Source organism: Dasypus novemcinctus, chromosome 14 (genome assembly GCF_030445035.2).
Source record: "Dasypus novemcinctus isolate mDasNov1 chromosome 14, mDasNov1.1.hap2, whole genome shotgun sequence".
NCBI classification, from domain to species: Eukaryota; Metazoa; Chordata; class Mammalia; order Cingulata; family Dasypodidae; genus Dasypus; species Dasypus novemcinctus.
This window is the reverse complement of record NC_080686.1, coordinates 98,984,774-99,003,258: the sequence shown is the minus strand read 5'-3', so window position 1 is coordinate 99,003,258 and position 18,485 is coordinate 98,984,774. Positions and strand designations below refer to the sequence as shown.

At 41.2% G+C, this 18,485-nt stretch overlaps 1 long non-coding RNA gene across 2 annotated transcripts in view; it reads right to left on the bottom strand.

The window, feature by feature from the left end:
* LOC101436573 (uncharacterized) overlaps positions 1-18,485 on the bottom strand; it is a 46,784-nt gene that overhangs the window by 17,335 nt on the left and 10,964 nt on the right. The window contains exon 3 of one of the 2 annotated variants that reach the window (XR_011645708.1): positions 18,313-18,469. This is a non-coding gene — a long non-coding RNA (uncharacterized lncRNA). The remainder of the gene's footprint in view (positions 1-18,312; positions 18,470-18,485) is intronic. The other variant, XR_188268.5, reaches the window with a different exon arrangement.

The window sequence follows — 18,485 nt, the reverse complement described above, 5'->3', positions numbered from 1 at the left end:
GCTGCACTTTCTCTCGCGATGGGCAGCTCTCCTTACGGGGCGCACTCCTTGCGCGTGGGGCTTCCCTACGCGGGGACACCCCTGTGTGGCACGGCACTCCTTGCACACATCAGCACTGCGCATGGGCCAGCTGCACACGGGTCAAGGAGGCCTGGGGTTTGAACCGTGGACCTCCCATGTGGTAGACGGACGCCCTAACCACTGGGCCAAGTCCACCACCACAAATGTCTGCTTTAGAGTCTGTTTCCTGAGTATCCTAAACTGCAACACCAACACTTAGGGATGGGCAGACTCCAGTGGATGATCTGAGAAAGAGGAAGAGAGGTGGGAGGTAAATTCAGATACAGTAGGGACAAGGAAGGTAATGAATGAGTTTTATAAATGAAGGATGCAGTTTTGGGACTCCCTGAGGCTGAGGAAGACACGCAGTGGGAAAGGACCATTGGATTTAGCAAGAAGGCTGCTGATGACCATGACAAGTGTTGTTTCAGTGCAGTGGTGGGCATGGACATCAGATGCCAGCATATTGATAGGCACAGCAAGGAACTGGAGACATCTGTAGCAGTTTCATATGGCTCATGAATTCCAAAAATAGATATTGGATTATGTTTGTAAACTGGCCTGTACCTGGGCATGATTAAATTATGATTAGGGCTTTGATTGGGCCATGCAGCAGAGTGTCGCCAGGGGGCGGGGACTCACAGATAAAAAACATGGCAAAGGACAGAGTTGGAGTTCTGATACTGGAGTCTTGAGCTAGAACCTTGAGCATTTTTAGCCCATCATTCTTCCTTTAGTGTGAGGACGTGAACACACAGGAGAAGAACACTGAGGCTCCTTAGACATGGCAAAAGCCCTGGGGAGAGAGAAGGTGCTGATTGCCTGATAGTCTACAGCTGACCTTGTGGAGAAAACAGAGGAGCTGAGCTGGAGAGAAATGAACCTCGGGAAGAGAGGAACCCAGGAAGCCTGAGCCCTTGCAGACTTCAGCAGCCATCTTGCTCCAACAGTGTGGCAAGAGACTTTGGTGAGGGAAGTAATTTATGCTTTATGGTGTGGTAACGGTAAGCTTCCACCCAAATAAATATCCTTTATAAAAACCAACCAATTTCTGGTATTTTGCATCAGCACCCCTTTGGCTGAGTAATACAGCACCAAATGCACTCAAATGCAGGAAATGCAGGTCAGCTGTGGTGTTTGAGGGTAGGGTTCTTTCTAAGTTGGGAGAGACGTAAGCACATTGAAGCTCAGGTGGAAAGGGACAGAAGGTGAGGTTGAATACCCGGAGAAGGTAGAGGTGACTGATAGAACATGGACACCAGCCAGGGGCAACATCTTCCATCCAGAACCACGTCAAAGGAACGGCCTTGGAAAGGAAGAGGGTCACAGCCCACGGTGTTAGCAGGTGTGTAGCTTTGGTGGCAGAAGGACGTATCTCAGCTCATTCCTCCACCTGACATGTAGAAGAGCAAACTGTGCAAGCAACAGTTTACAGGACACCTCCCGACAGAAAGGACTCAGTCGAAGAACTCCAAAGACCTGTTTCTCATCATCACTTGCCTACTTGAATCCCAGACCAACTGACGATCTTGACCTTCAAATTTTCTCCCATCGAAGTGTGACTTTGCCCCCAATATGCTTCTATCTCCTTGAATGCTGTTTATTTCATACTAAGTCCCTTATCCAACCCCTGAACTCAATATTCTTACTCCAGCCTGGTACTGGTGGTCTCTGTAGATTTTTACCAAGACAAAGCAGTGATGGAGAAGAATGTCTAGGACCCAGTGCCTCCCCCAGCTATCCCTGTTAAATATAGGAGAAATAAGTTCACCAATTATGTCTTCCAATTCCTCTGGTATCCATCATCCATCCACCTGTGAACTGGTTGCCTGGGGAGATGGGTGGAGGGGAGTCAAGCAGAGAGAGGACAAGCTCAGCACAAGATGGCTGCCCGTAGACATCCAGCCCGGCACTTGTCAGCCACACACACCTGGTTAATTCATAGTAGCCCCTCTGAAACCAATTTTCTTATTTTAAAACTGGGAAAATTAGTTCGAACTTTATTACATTTATTTTAAGAATGACTGAGTTCATATAAATAGCCAATAAATGATCAGCCTAACTAAAGAGTGAAGAAATAAAAACAAAAAATAAAATGTCTTCAGCTATTACTTTGGAAAAGGTGGGAAAGAATGGGAAAAGTGTGGGTGAAGTCAAAGAGAAAAGTTCTCATGTATTGCTCATGGGTGTGCAAATTAGCAGTGTTTCTGGAAACAAATTTGGCTCTAGGCATCAAAATATCTTATTTTAAAAGTTGCCTCTAGAGTTCTAGTTCTAGAAATTGATCCTAAGGAATAATTGGCTAAGTACACAGGATGTATATGCAAAACTGTTTCAGAATTGCTTATAGTATCAATAGTTGGAAACAGTTAAACAGTTAAAACTATAGAACATGAAAAGAGATTCAAAATCTGCTTTTGGGTGAAAATTCATGCTATAAATTAGTAAGATAAGAGTCCATTTTGTTTTCAAAATTCTACATTTTTAACATAAATACACATATAAATTAATACAAAATTATACATACACTTACAAAGAAATAGTCTCAGAAAGTTCTGGAAAGCTATATCTGGGCAAATTGATCTTGGAAGAAAAACTTTAAAACATTATTCCTGTCTTCAAATTTATCCCTTAATAAACTTGATAGATCTGTGTTTTTAATTTAAAAAATAATATTTAATGGAAAAAAATCACATTCAAAACGCTGCAGTGCTTAGAACATGACATTAGTTACTATTATAATTATATACATATATATAATTATAATTATTTAAAGCAAAAATAGAGAACAAAATTAACTGACTCATCTTCAGATCAAAGCTATGATCCTGCCCATTCTCTAATCAACTTAACTTGGGCCTCCTAAAGATAACTTGCATTTTAATCATCTTTGAATCCCAAGTCCTGTGTCTGGCCCTTAATCAGCACTCTGTAAATTCGGGGGGGGGGGGGGGGGGGGGGAGGAGGAATGAATGAGTGAACAAATATCCTTCTGTGGAAAGAGCTTGTCACCCTGAACCTGGAAAGTGAAAGAGGAAAAGAAAAAGAACTAGTGTTGACAAGTTCTAGTCAACTAGTTTCCGCTCTGGAGACTACTCTGAGTGCTTTGCTAACAAATGTCCTTTGTTCCTCACAAGCCTGGATATCGTTACCGCCCCCTTACAGAGGAGGAAATAAGGTTCAAAGAGGCTAAGCCACTTGCAGAAGGTCACACACAGCTGGCAAGTGGAGGAGGAGCACTAGCACAGCCCCGTGTGACTTTTTCAACGTCTGTCCTTCCCTCCAGCCTGGCCTGCAATACCCTGAAGTATACATCCAGACGCTACTATTTCCACCCTCTCCAGCAGCAGAGGTGCGGGGCTCCCACAGGTCAGTGGCTCAGGGATTAAGGACCAGCCAGCAGAGATGTCATCTGCCAGGTAATGGGGTGGAGCTGCAGGAGCCAAAGGAATTGAACGAATTTTCATCCATTCCCCTAAATTATCCTTTGCGCAGATGGGCCTCTTGGGAGATTAGCAATCAAAGCGACCACGCACAGAGAGGCAGTAGGCTTGGAAAGGTCAATGATACTAAAAAGCACAGAATCTTCCTCCATTAATACCCTAATTGTTTTTATCACCCAGTTTTCACTGGGTGAAACATCAAACTTAATCTCTGACTCTTTCTTCTCCCAGATCACAGATGTTTAATATTCCTGCCTAAGACATAATGGACCTTTTTATGCCACTGTAATATTTAGTCTCTTTAAAATATGATTAGCTTTATCCGTTGCGTGATGCAAGGATGATTAGAAATTTTGGAGATGAAGTTCCATTAGGCAGCTATGATTACCAAGCCAATCTGAATGGGAAATTAAGCCAGATTGGCAGAGTTCAGTGTCCATAGATTCTACTTCCAACCTAGGTTAGACTGTCTGTAAAACTCAGGTCCAAAAAGGTAGAGGACGGGGGTAATAAGGACTTTGTAAAGTTAGGATTTTTTGATTTTGTGAACGTCTGCTTCCCAAACGGTTTTGAGATGTACTAATATTTTTAAAAGTAACTTCAGTCTATTTTCTTCTTAATTGTGGTCCCCATCTTGGCTGGCTCTTTTGCAAAAACAAGTTCACAAGTCAATGAGTAGTTGACTGCTCAAAAACCATCCTGGAAAATGTAATGAGCATTCTTATGTTTTTGTGCAAAGAAGCATAAAGATGCGTCTATCGTTTCTTTGTCTTTTCCATCATTCTCATATTGTCCCATGCTCATGCAAAAAGACAGAATATCTTGCAAAAATCTCAACACACCGTGGAAACAAGGGCCAATAAAACAGAACTTAAAATATCCCAGAACCACATATGGCAATTTGTCAAATCATCTACATTTCATCCCAGACCTACTCACTTGAGTTTCTACCTAGACTACCTACCTTGACTTTGGCCCATTTTTTATTACTTTTTTAAAAATTTTATTGAAATGTATCACTCATACATAAACAATAATTGTATTGTAAAAGTTTTAAAGTTACAAAAAAGAAAACATGCATATCATCATACAGGGCTCCCACACATCACCCCACCACCAGCACCTTGCATTGTTGTGAAACATTTGTTACTGACTGTGATATAGCATCATCAAAATATTACTATCATCTTACCCATAGCTTGTATTTGGTGTATTTTCCCCCAACATCTGATTATTAATACCCTGAATTAGTATTATATATTTGTTGGCCCATTTTTTAATTCCATAAATGACTTTGGACTTGAAAGACCCCATGAAAGAGAATTTAGGACACTATCTGACATTCTTTTTTTTCTTTTTTTTCTTTGATATTCATTTTGACTTACAAGTAACAGTGTAGAAGGTACAGAAAAGAATGGGCAGGGGAGGAACTGAAGCATTCTTTAATGAATCAAGATATAAATGCCAACCTCTGCTTTCTGCCTGTAGCTAAAATAATAGTAACTATTGAATTGATGATACTATGAGGAAAAAAAAATATTGAGGATATGGTAACAATTAGATGCTGGCCTCCACCATGGGCCAAGCTATTACCCCATAGATGGTCAATTTTACTTCCTAAATATTTCTTGAATCCTTGTGCTCTCCATCCCTTTAATTATCACTGAAGCGCAGCAGCGCCTCGTCAGCACTCAACTGGGCCATTTCTATAGAGCCTCTCACTCCTCTCCCTGCCTCCACACTGGCCCCTGCCTCCTCCAGTCATTCATTGCCTTCAGCCCAGATTCTTCACCATGACATCCAAAACCCTCTATGATCTGGCCTTTTGGGGGAGGGGGGGTATTTGTGTTTGTACATACAGGTACACATTAATTTTTTCATGTCTATATATTCATTTTAAAACCTGCTACCTTACTGAATTATTTCATTGTTTATATTGATTTTTGGTTACATTTCTTGAATTTTCCAAGTGTATAATCATATCATTTTTAAATAGCAATGATTTCACTTCTGCCTTTCCAATTTTTGTATCTAGAATTTCTTTCTCTTCCTAGCATGTCTGGTATAATGCTAAATTATAGTATTGATAGTTGTGTATTCCTGTCTTTTTCCTAAATTTAGTGAGAATGTTTCTAGTGCTTCCTCATTAATCCTGAAACTGCCTCTGGGAAAAAAGAACTACCATCTTCTAGGTTAAGAAAATATTTGTGAAATCTAATTTTGTGTTGAGCGATTTTTAAAATCAAGAATGGATATTGAATTTTGTCTAATGCCTGTTCAGCATCTATGAAGATTATCATGAAAATGTTTGCCTTAGATACTTTAATATGATAAATTAAATGCATTGTCTCATAATGAACCACTCTTGAATTATTGAAATAAACTTTACTAAGTCTTGCTGTGTGTGTTTTTTTTAATGTGCTGCTGGATTGTTTGTTAATACTTTATTTAGAATATTGTATTACTGTCATATGTGAGATTTTCTATAGTTTCATCTCTGTGTACTTTTTATGCTTTGGAGTCACTACTATGCTCATGACATGAAAAGAATTTGGAAGTTTTTCTTGTTTTTTGATACTCTGGGGGAATTTGAATAACACTGGAACTATCTGCTCTTTAAATCTTTGGCAAAAGTCCTTTGTGAAACCATGGGACATGTGAAACCATGTCTTGGTGCTTTGTGTATGAGATTGCCCTTTGATAATATTCTCTGTTTCTCCCATATAAATTGTCCTGTTGACATTCTTAATCTATGTTAGTTTTGATAACATATGCTTTCCTAGAAAATGTCTTTTCACCCAGATCTTCAATTTTATTTGCATAGATTTGAGCAATCTATTATTTTATTATTTTAATTTCCTCTTCCTGATGTAATTTCTCCCCTTTTAAAAATGTTATGTATTTGCACTGAATCCTGCCACCTTTTTTTTCTTTATTAAATTAACTAGCAGTGCACTTTTCCCCAAGAATCATCATTTTATTTATTAGTTTTGTTCTTTTCCTATTTTCTAACTCATCAATGTCTGCTTTTATCTTTATCATTCTTTGTCATCTGCTTCTCTCTGGATGTTGCTATCCCTTTCTAACTTCTTGCTTTTGATACTAAATCCAAATACTTTCATTCTTTATTGTTTGTTGAGATATGAATTTTCTTCTGAATGCTGTTATTGCTGTGCTCTGTAAGATCTGATACACAGTGTTTTCATTGGCTATATTTCTAAATATTCTTCACTTTGAGCTTGTAGATTCTCTTTGAACCTAGAATTGTTTCATATATATATTTTTTCTAATACCTAAATAGTTTTTCTGATTTGGTTAATTTCTAGTTTTATTTAATTATTATTGAATACATCTGTAGTATTTCTACTTTTTGTAATTTGTTGAGGTTCCCTTTGGGACTAGTAATTGTTCAATTTTAGTGAATATTCCATGAAACATTTCTTGATTTTCAATCTTTAAAGTTCAATGTATCCATTAGAACTGCCTTATTAATTACTTATTTGAGACTTCATATTCTTACAAATTTTTTCCTCTTGAGTTTCACAGAATGCAAACGTTTTGTTGACATTTCCTATTATGTGTGTCTGCTCCGACTGGTGTGTATCTATCTGTATGGCTCCTGTACACTTGCTTTTGAAAATCAATGCCGTTATGCTGTATTATCTGGTGCAGAGGCATTCTATATCCTCATCGTCAAGGTCATCCTTTACCCTCATGTAGTGTCCTACTTTGTCTCACAATATTTTTATTCATTTTTATTCTGAATTCTACATTATCTGACATTAACATTGCACCTCTTGCTTTGTTTTTGAATTTTGCTGGTATACTTTCTCCATCCTTTCATTTTTAACCTTGTAGGTAATCGCTATTTATTAGTTAATTAGCTGTAAATTATTATAATTTGCTGATGTGCAAAGAAGTCAAGGTCCCCTAGAGAATTGTAAAGGTCATGTCAGTTGAAATCAGACAGATCTCAATTTAAATCCCAGCTCCAATTTACAGTGTCATTCTGCAACGTCTAATCTGAAAATATGTATAAAGTAAAGAGGTAGCAAGACGAGGATATAATTAAACACAAGGAAAGCTTCCTGTAGGAAGTGACTTGAGAACTGCCGCAAGAACTGCTCACTGGCTTCCCAGTCTCTCCACTGGGCCCCCTCTCCTGGGCTCCCACAGCGTCTCCCCTTTCCTTGTAAGAGAATTCCTCCCCCGTCTTGTAGTGCCATGATCCCCGGGCCCCTCCATGGCCAGCGGGACTCCTCTCTGTAGGCTCTAGCACCACGCCAGCAGTTCGTGGTTACCGAATGAAGAGCTGCACGCCGAGAAATCTCCTGTATCAACAGGACTTGGCAACGAAAAGCAAAAGTGAAAAACTTACAGATATCCCATTTCCAGTCTCTAAAGGCTGATCGGGGTTATTGCCACACGTTTGCTCATGAAACAGTTATGAGCCCTGCACCTCAGGCCATCCCTGCCCTTGACTTGGGTTAATTTCTATTCCTCCTGGTCCCAGGGGCCCTGGGTGCACAAGGGGCCTTTCCCAAAGAGTTTGGCAGTTTCCATTTCTACCATGATGTAAGTTCTCCAGAGTTACCACATAGTGAGGGCTGCTTAGCCAAGTTTCATTTCTCTTTATGTTTCAGATGTAGAACAAAATGAAAAGAAAATGCAAGTTTTTGTTGAGCTTTTTTGCTCTAGTTCAGGTACTCTTACATATTATTTCAATTAATCTGTAACAATATTATGAGCTTAGTACTCTAATTGTGCCTGTTTTCACTAAGTACTTACTCTTCCCTCCCTTGATTCCTTTTTTTTTCAAGATTTATTTTTTTTATTTTTTTCCCCTGCTTCCCCCCCCCACCCCCAGTTTTCTGCTCTCTGTGTCCATTTGCTGTGTTTTCTTCTGTGACCGCTTTTATCCTTATCAGCGGCACCAGGAATCTGTGTTTCTTTTTGTTGCATCATCTTGCTGCGTCAGCTCTCCGTGTGTGCAGCGCCATTCCTGGGCAGGCTGCACCTTCTTTTATGCTGGGCAGCTCTCCTTACGGGGCGTACTCCTTATGCATGGGGCTCCCCCTACACGGGGGACACCCCTGCATGGCACGGCACCCCTTGCGCATATCAGCACTGTGCATGGGCCAGCTCCACACGGGTCAAGGAGGCCCACTGCTGGTTTGAACCGCAGACTTCCCATGTGGTAGGCAGACGCCCTATGCATTGGGCTAAGTCCGCTTTCCCCTTGATTCCTTTTAAACCTCATTATAAATGTTGGCAATTGGTTGCAATGATTATTCTCATTATACAGATGGTGGATCTGAAACCAGAGAGGTGAAAGTGCCAAGGAGCTGCTCCAGTCTTCTCTGCTGGTACATCTCAAGCTTTGAAAATACCAGTATCTACTCAATTCCCCAGGCATGTCTTGTTCTCTTCTGCTCATCTATGAACCACTTCTTTTTACACTACATCCTCTGAGCCTCAGCCTGCCTGTAATCTTCGACAGAAAGCCTTTCCTAAAATTCCCCCAGATCCTGACTATAGAGGGGCAGCCACACAGATGGACCCAGGCCAGGTGCTGGCCCCTTGCCCTGGAGCGTGAGTCCTCCAGGTTTCTGTTCCTCCTTGGGCCTTACCTGTGTAGTTCTCCATCACCAGGACTGAGATCTTGAGTACAAAAAATCAGCTGATCAGGGTTTATTACTCATATTTCCAATTGGTTCTGGGTGACTTTTATTTATGACTTTTTAAACACTTGCCTCCCATTACTAATGGCTTCTCTTATTTCCTGAGGAATATCTGTCTTCTTTATTTCAACCCTCATGCTTCAGAAGGGGTTTTGCCCATTGTTCAGCGATTTGGTTTTGCATGTGGTACACCAGCTACTCTGAGTGGGGGGTGTGGGGAAAGGGCCACAGCCAAACCCCCCTCGGGGTGGACTCAGGTCTGTTTACAGGGAAGGATGGTGGGTCCTCAGAGCTGATGCACCCCGGGACCCCTGGAGACCACTCCTCACCAACGCCTCTGCTCAGGGTTCCACCTTTACGCCTTGATGAAGAAGCCCCACAGGGAGGTGGCCGGGACCTCCAGGTGGCATTGTGCCAGCCCCGGGCCCCAGCAGGACATTCTGCTGCCCTGACATTGACCCCTGGCCCCTGGCTCTGACCGCTTGGGCTCTTGCCCTTGATTCCCACCACAAAGGTGAAGGCAACACTTTTGAAACCAGCCAGATGCAAACGGACAAAAATTGTATGAGCTCACCAATTTGAAACCTTAGAGTAAGCAAAGCCAGAGAGTCAGACTCTAGACCACAGGTTACCAGGGGACGGGGTTGGAGAGGGAATGGGAAGTTAAGGCTCAAAATGCGCAGGGTTCCTAGCTGGAATGATAGAAAGGCTTGGCAATGGGTGCTGGTCATGCTAGCACAACATTGCAAACAGCACTGAAACATACGTCTAGATGGGGTGACAAGGGGAAAGGTTAGGTTGTATATATGATAGCAGAATAAAACTTTTTAAAAATACTCATGGAACTATCCTACACAAACTGTGAAACCTAAGTTAAACCATAGACTTCAACAGATAGTACAATTGTAAAAATGTAGTGTCATTGGTTATAACAAATGTTCCACACCACGGCAGGGTGTTGGTGGGGGGTAGTGCGGGGAGTCCCGTATGCTATGCAGGGCTGTTCTGTAAACTCACACCCTCTCTGGTAGAGGGGAAGAGCTTAACGCTCTCCTCAGACCTACCTTCTTGCTACTACTCCACCCCAGACTTTAGCTCGGACCCTCACTAAGAGGCACACACACACACACACACACACACACACCACTTCAAGAGAGTTTTAAGGCTCCCCAGAGTCTGTCATGGTTTTTCGTTACTTCTCAGAATTCAGGGTTGCTTCAGGGAGGAAAGAACCACAGCCTGAGTCAGCTCCTCATCTTGGCAGACCAGAAGCCCCCGAACACCAACCAGGGCCTCCCACTCGGAAGGCCAAGCCAGAGGTGAAATGAAAATAAGCGAACCAAGCTGCGGCCTCAGAACTATTGTTCTCACAGGGCCGCTCTGGGCCAGGGAGAAGGGGCAGCATGTTTCTACAGTCAGGTAGCCTTGCCTGGAGAGAAACATCCTGGCGTCCACCCTGTTGTGTCCAGCCTCACAAATCTGCTCAGGTTGGGTGGCACTGGTGCACCAGTGGGCATTTGAGGGGTGAGGTTGAGGAAAATTTGAGTTGGGGATATTTTAGTGGGGGCTTGTTGAGACATGTATTTACATGTTTTGCTGTCACTGCCATTTCTCGTTAAGTTACTGCTAGCCATCCCGGTACAAGAACAGCTTCCAGGGGTCTCCACTCACCCTCTGGGTCAACTCATCCAGCAAGAGGGTGCAAAGATTCAGAGGTCTATCATGATATAAATCTGTCTTCTAGGTCCCAGCACAAGGCATTTGGGGCTAGTGGAAAAGAAACAAGATCTGAAACACACACAGTCAGAAGCTAGTCTGTGGAAAATTCTTCCAATCACCTACCATGTACAATTAGAGAAGAGGGTTTAGTTCTAACTGATGTCTAATCAAAACAGAAGTTCTCTCCTCTCATTAATATGCCCAAAAAACTCAGCAGATATAATTATAAATGCACTGTAGGTGTTTTTCTTTTGTAATGGGGACCATAAAAAAATAGAATTCATCACAATCCCTGTGTTTATAGGATGTAAACATGCAGTGGTAAAATAGAAAATAAAACTGTCTGTGTAACAAGGTGCATGTTTCATACATCCCAACATATCGGATTGTATGTAGCATAACCACTGCATCTTGTCCTGAGGAAGTCTGCTAGTTCCAGATGAAAGAGAATGCAAAATTGTCACTGACAAAGCAAAATAGCCTGAAGAAATAAGTGATAAACACCTGCGAGTCCAAGGAGGCAAAGTAAGAATAACTGGATTACACAATTAAGTAGCTTAATACAAAGTAGTGGCGATTTCTAAAAGCATTTGAATTGCTCTTGTGGATGCCTTAATTTCAGAAGAATTTTACACATTTTCAGAATTATTAATTCTACCAAAATTCATATATGTTGGAAGGGAAATAGCTCAGTGGAAGCAAATAAGTAAATGAACAAAGACTGACAGAATCATCTATATGTCAAAAACTCTTATTGTATCACAATAGAAATTAAAACTCTGAGAATCAAAATCATAAAGATAACGGAAAGAAGCATGATAGAAAAAAGTAGAAAAATAAAGTGACCACAGAAGAAATAGCAAAGATTATGAGCCTCAGGACACTCCCAAACAGAAACCAAAAGCTGCAGGGAGATGAAAACAAAAACAAAGTACAACACAATTTGTACAATCGACAAGGCTGGCACTGAGGTCGACAGCAGCTTCACTTGGCCAAATTCATCGACCTTAATAAGTTCGTGATCTTTCGTGATAGCTGTTACAGTGAGCAATCTTTCCATCCACCTCTGTTTAATAAAAGAAATTTTTTTCCAATCTCAAGACTCCAGTCATATCTACAAAGAATCAAGCAGAACACAAGACAGACAGAAAAGATGTTTCTGAAACAGCTGTTGAAAGCGAGTAAGGACCGAACCGCTGAGCTCTCGGCTGGCCTAGTCTAAGGCCAATGGCAGGGGCTGCTGGTTGTAAACGTGGCCCATTAAATGGTACATCGAATAAACCAGACACTAAATGCCACCCCATTATTGTAGATTCTCCATTGGCTGTAACAGACATTCATCCATGGCAAATGTTTTGCACTTTTACTCTTTTAACAGAAAACCATATGCGAAATGTTTAACTTTTTTTGCCAAGTGACAGCTGTCTATGACAAAGTAAACAAGTTTTGGACTATTCTAACCTGCCCTTGAACGTCATTCACAGTCAGTCACATGAAATACCTGTATTAAGAAAAGGAGGGAGGGACAAAGGACTGCATGCGCTCTTTTAAAACACTTAAGAATGGCACCGTATGAGCCGTGCGCAGCTCATTCCCTTAATCCTGTTGAGGAAAAGGCTGCCTCCACGGCACTGAGGTTGCTGACAACTCTGGTATTCAGTGGCATTAAATGTTTTCTCCTCAGGTGTGAGTTGTAGATGTGTTGCTTTATATACACATGCTAACTTGGACTTATCTTTAAAAATTTTAAGGGTGACAAAATGGTCTGCCCATTACGAAGCTATTTGAGACTTGCAATTTGGGCAAAAAGACATTTAAAGGACTCTGGCATACAGAGCACAAACAGAACATGGCAGAAAAATCTGAGCACAAACAAAACATGAAAAGCATATTCAAAAAGTTGCTAACGCATAAATATACCATTTTAACTGTAATTTGAATAGGCTTTTGGAATGTTTTAGTAAAACAAATAAGAAATTATAGGCTCCTGAACTGGATGTTTATGAAGGGTACATCTTTTTTTTTTTTTTTTTTTAAAGATTTATTTATTTATTTAATTTCCCCCCCTCCCCTGGTTGTCTGTTCTTGGTGTCTATTTGCTGCGTCTTGTTTCTTTGTCCGCTTCTGTTGTCGTCAGCGGCACGGGAAGTGTGGGCGGCGCCATTCCTAGGCAGGCTGCACTTTCTTTTCACGCTGGGCGGCTCTCCTTACGGGTGCACTCCTTGTGCGTGGGGCTCCCCCACGCGGGGGACATGAAGGGTACATCTTTTATCATCTTTAAATTTATTTATTAAGATGAGGAAACTCAATTAGAATTAATGGGAACAGAAGTAAATGTACTAGCACAAAAATCAGTGGAAATTTTCTTGACATTTAGAAACAAATTATAACAAAAATGATGTTCAGGTCATACTAAATGTGGTAATCCACTAAAAGGAAGAGTTATGCTTTTGTAGGAATAATTCAGATTTTTTGATTACTTGACCATTCAATCAATGTAAAGGAATGAATCATCTGAACACACTGGGAAAATATTGAAATTTCTGGCAGATTTTTTAAAAAATGCTTACATCAACAGAGATCATCTAAAACTCAAAACATACCACTGCAAGAAGACTTCATTGACAAGCTGGTTAATGAGTGTCATTAATTCAAAGAGTATTTACTGGGAAGCAGACTTGGCCCAGTGGATAGGGTGTCTGCCTACCACATGGGAGGTCTGCAGTTCAAACCCTGGGCCTCCTTGACCCGCGTGGAGCTGGCCCATGCACAGTGCTGATGCATGCAAGGAGTGCCGTGCCACACAGGGGTGTCCCCCAAGTAGGGGAGCCCCACGCGCAAGGAGTGCACCCTGTAAGGAGAGCCGCCCAGCATGAAAGAAATTGCAGCCTGCCCAGGAATAATGCCACACACACACAGAGCTGACACAACATGACTCAACAAAAAGAACATACAGATTCCTGTGCCGCTGACAACAAAAGAAGCAGACAAAGAAGAACAGGCAGCAAATGGACATAGAGAATAGACAACTGGGGCGGGGGCGTGAGGGGAGAGAAATAAATAAAATAAATCTTTAAAAAAAAAAAAAACAACAAAGAGTATTTACTACTTAGTCATTATACAAGAAATGTCCTGAAATGCCCGGAAACCTTACAACTCATAAATGGCAGAAATTTGATAGAGTTTTTCCCAGAGTCGATAACAATCACAAAAAAAATTTATATGACATGGAAAACAATGGGTTGTAACACTGAAAAAAAAAAACATTTTAAATTAGCGTAAAAGCAATTTAATCTACCATGCTAGAAGAAAGACTGAGTAAGCTTCTCTTCTCTCATTAGAAACTAATAGAAAATTGTCATCCTATGAAGAGACAATAAAAGGGCAAGCAGCCAAATCTTTAGGAAAAACACATTATAGAGGTGTGCCAGGAAGTTAATAAAAAATGTAGGTTATTGAAGCAGCTGTGGCTCAATCAGTTGGGCTCCCATCTACCATATAGGAGGCCCTGGGTTCACGTCCCAGGGCCTCCTTGTGAAGGCAGGCTGGCCTGCATGCTGTGGAGCGCTGCCTGGCCCACAGACACCTCAGAACACTGCCTGGCCTGCAAGCGCCGCAGAGAGCCAATCGGCAAAGGTCTTGCAACAAAAAAGGGAGACAAGCAAAAACACAGAAGAGTGGTCAGCGAATGGACACAAGAGAGCAGACAGCAAACAAGCCGTAAGCGGGGAGGGGAAATTAAATAAATACAGACACAGAAGAATGCACAGCAAATGGACACAGAGAGCAGACAGCATGCAAAAAGCCACAAAGGGAGGGGGGGCATAATTTAAATAAATAAATAAATATATATATATATATATATAGAGAGAGAGAGAGAGAGAGAGAGCGCTTACTTTTCTGGAGTATTTGAGATTATTTTGGATTTCATAGATTTTCATAAAATGTATCTCTTTTCTCCTTTCTCCTTCACAATATTCATTTTAACCTTATTTTCTGCTCTTAATCCTGTACCATTATTTTAAAGAGAACCCCCAAAGTTATATAATCTTCAGATCTCATAAAACCTGAGTCCAGTGATGAAGTTCTAATGCCTCCTCCTCAGAGATGGCTTCCCTGACCACACACCTGAAAAAGTCGCCACTCCTCCCCCCAATACCACCATCTCCTCACTCTGCTTTATGGTTCTTCGTTGCACTTAGTACTACTCAGAGCAGTGTTATATTTGTTTGATAACTTGATGGTTTCATACTGTGGCCACACTGCCGAGAGCATGTTCGGGCATGCATTAGGCACTTTGTGCTAACTGTAGAATTAGAGAGCATGTGAAGGGCATCCAGGAGCTCTAGATGCCTATGACTGCACATACATGTACCTAAAGAGCCAGGATGGGACAGCAGGAAGAACTCTGAGACCTACGTTCAAGTCCTGGTTCCTCCCACTACCAGGAGCCCTGCCTCAAGCAAATCACTGGTGTTTCCAACCTTCCCTTTCCTCAGCTGGGAAACGGGACTGGTACCTTCTCTTCTACTATTCATTATGTCAAGAAATCTGTAGGAAGTAAAATGCTATCAGGTTATTAATAGTGTGCCTAACAGTGCCAAGAGGGTGGTACTGATCTCTTATAAAATAGAGTATTCCAAGAAGAACCCATGAGGCCTGGGGTGTGGTGTAAGGCTTAGCAGAAAGGAAAGAGTTCTCCTCTCCAGTGACATGGACTTCTGAATATCATTTAAGTCTGCATTTCTTCCACCCAGACTTTGCCCTCTGCTACTCAAACATGTGCTCACCAATGGCTCTGGCCGTAAGAAGCCAGGCTGAGCCCAGCCCAAATTTCTGGTCTTCTTTTGACTCAAACGCCTACTCAACAACCCACTTCTACACTGAAGATCACACATAAAGAGACTCATCCCTTTTCCATTGTGGCTGCATCTCAAAGATTGAATGCTAGTGGGTATGTGCCCCCAAACCTCTCCTCCTCAATTTTGTGATCCCTCATTCCTTCAGCAATGTCCCAGAGGACTTTGTGTTGATGACTGGACAGCTTAGGGTTACCTGGTGGAGAAAGAAGATGATTGTCTTCAGCAGAAAATTTGAAGGTTGTCCTTGCTAGAGACAGCTTACCATGGCAGCCCCCCAACCATTCCTTAGGGCATAAACACCAATTCTGTGGCTACTGTGTGACAATATTCTTCAAGTTAATGGGGCACTGCATCAATCCGAGCAGCTTTAAGAGCAGCAATAATACCTTTCATGTTTAACAGCAGTATAAAGTCCAGCTGCCTAGCTCAATACCCAAAGAGAATATGAAGACATGAGTTTTGGGCAAATGTAGAACCATTATTTAAACTGTGATACATTGCAAAATACATTTCCCATAGCTCCACTATTCAGAATATCTCCTTTCCAAATAATTTACAATTGCTGACCCATGTATGTTATAATGGATGCTAGGTATAAGCCAATTGAAAACCTAAGGAAAAGAGAAACTGATTTTCTCAGAGTTGGTTAATAGAAAAACACAATGATAAAGAGTGTTTTCCAATGCAAGGATCACCAGAAAATACCCATATGACTAGAGTGATATCAACTCCTTATCTGGTCAGTCAGAGCCTGCAAAACCAGAAGAACTGCCCAGCCAACCTCAGGTCCAAATGATGACCTATTGAATTTGGAACAAATAAAATATTGCTTGTGTTAAGTTTTTTAGTTATGGGGTGGTTTATTACAAAGCAAAGGCTAACCAAAAACACACGCAATGCTGCTATTCCAAAGAAAACCAGCTATGATTATTAGACAGCTCTGTCTTTTATGAACTCTGAAAATATTAAAGTTTTTTTTTCCCATCTAGCTTTTTGGAATGTGCCATCCTGTTTTGAATGCCTTTCTTCCTTCTCTCTGCTAATGAACTCAAACATTAAAAATCCCAACTGATGGCCACGCTGCAATTTCCCTTTCCCACCCACATAGTTAGTCATTGTCTCTCCTGTGTGACTTTGATACATGTCATCATCCTATTGTAATACTGTCTTCTTCATCTCAGTCTCTTCAGTACTTAGCACAACAGCACACATGTAAAGGACATATGTGAATGTTTTCTAAGTATTGAACAGCAGTTCAGCATAGCGGTTAACAAAATGAGCTTTCATATGAGAATAATCTCATTTCAAACCCCAGCTCTACTACCTACTAGCTATCTGACCTTAGCAAAGTAGCTTATTGTATACAACAGAAAATCTAATTAACAGTAAATTAAGTTAGATAATGGTTATTCTCATTAAAATAAGTCTGGAGTAAGCAATCTAGGACTAGCGGGTGGCTTCATTGTAATAAGACAACTCAGACTTCTTTCATTCTCCTCCAACACTCTTTGCTTGTGATTTCCATTCTCAAGCTCATCCCATGGCCCAGGAAGGCTGTAGGTGCACCAGTGATCATAGCCTTGTACCAAGCAAGAAGAAAGAAGTGGAGAACAGGCAAAGGGATGCTTCTCTGAGCTGTTACCTTCTTTTAAAGAGTTTCCTCAGAAGACTCAACCAACAAAGACTTCATACATCTCTTTGACCACTCCCATGATAAAGAGAAAATAGAAAAAACACTTTTTAAATTGGGAACACTGCCACTGGATAGAGCAATAGAGAGAGCTTCTGTCATCAAGGAAGAAGGGAGAGTGAATATTGAGTAGGAAACTTGGAGACTGCAACATTTTGGACAAGTCAGTTCAACTTGTTTGAGCCTAAATTTCCTCACATATTGAATGGCAATAAGAATCTTCCAGGTGGTGATGAGGATTTTGTGAGATAACTTGTGGGAAGCACAAGCACAGTGTCTGCCCCATAGCTGATGCTCAATGAGTCATTACAATTCCTAATATGAGTTTTTGTGAAAACATTCTCTCCAATGCCCGTCTCTCTCAATTGACTGCATTTTAAATACCTTAGAAGGTTGAAGCCACCCATAATGATTCATCTTTCTTTTTCCCAATGCCAAGCACAGTGTCTGGTGCATAGTATACAGTCAACAAATGCTTGTTAAATAAGTTCAAATGGATATTATTGTGTTGGAAATACACAAAAAGCAAGGATCTGCTGTGCTGTTTCCTCCCAATACAAATGCTTATCTGGACAAATCTTGACTGTGTGTTTGTTAGGCAATAGGTTTTGCAAAGAACAAGCTTGAGCAAAGCGTTTTTTTAAAGGACAATCAGCCCTCGAATGGCCACTCAGCAAATGAAGACAGGATATTCAGTTACTGTAATTTAGAGCTGTCTGGTACAGAGAGTCCTGAGAAACTCAAGTCAATAAGAATGTTTAATAAACAGGGGTGTGTAGATAATAAGCACAGGGGTATAGCCTTCTTGGTAGCCTGAAAGGGCTATTCACTTCAATTTTCCCCCAAAATCTCATTACCTTTTCCTTTTCTTTCCTTCTCTTTTTTCTTTTCTTTTCTCCTCTTCTTTTTCTTTTGATGTAGGTAGACTCCTTGGCCTTTCTCAACCACCAGTGACTCAAAAAATTGGCAGATCTGCAGCAATCAACAGGAAAGGAAGACCTTCTTTGCATCCCACTGCCGATGAAAAGTC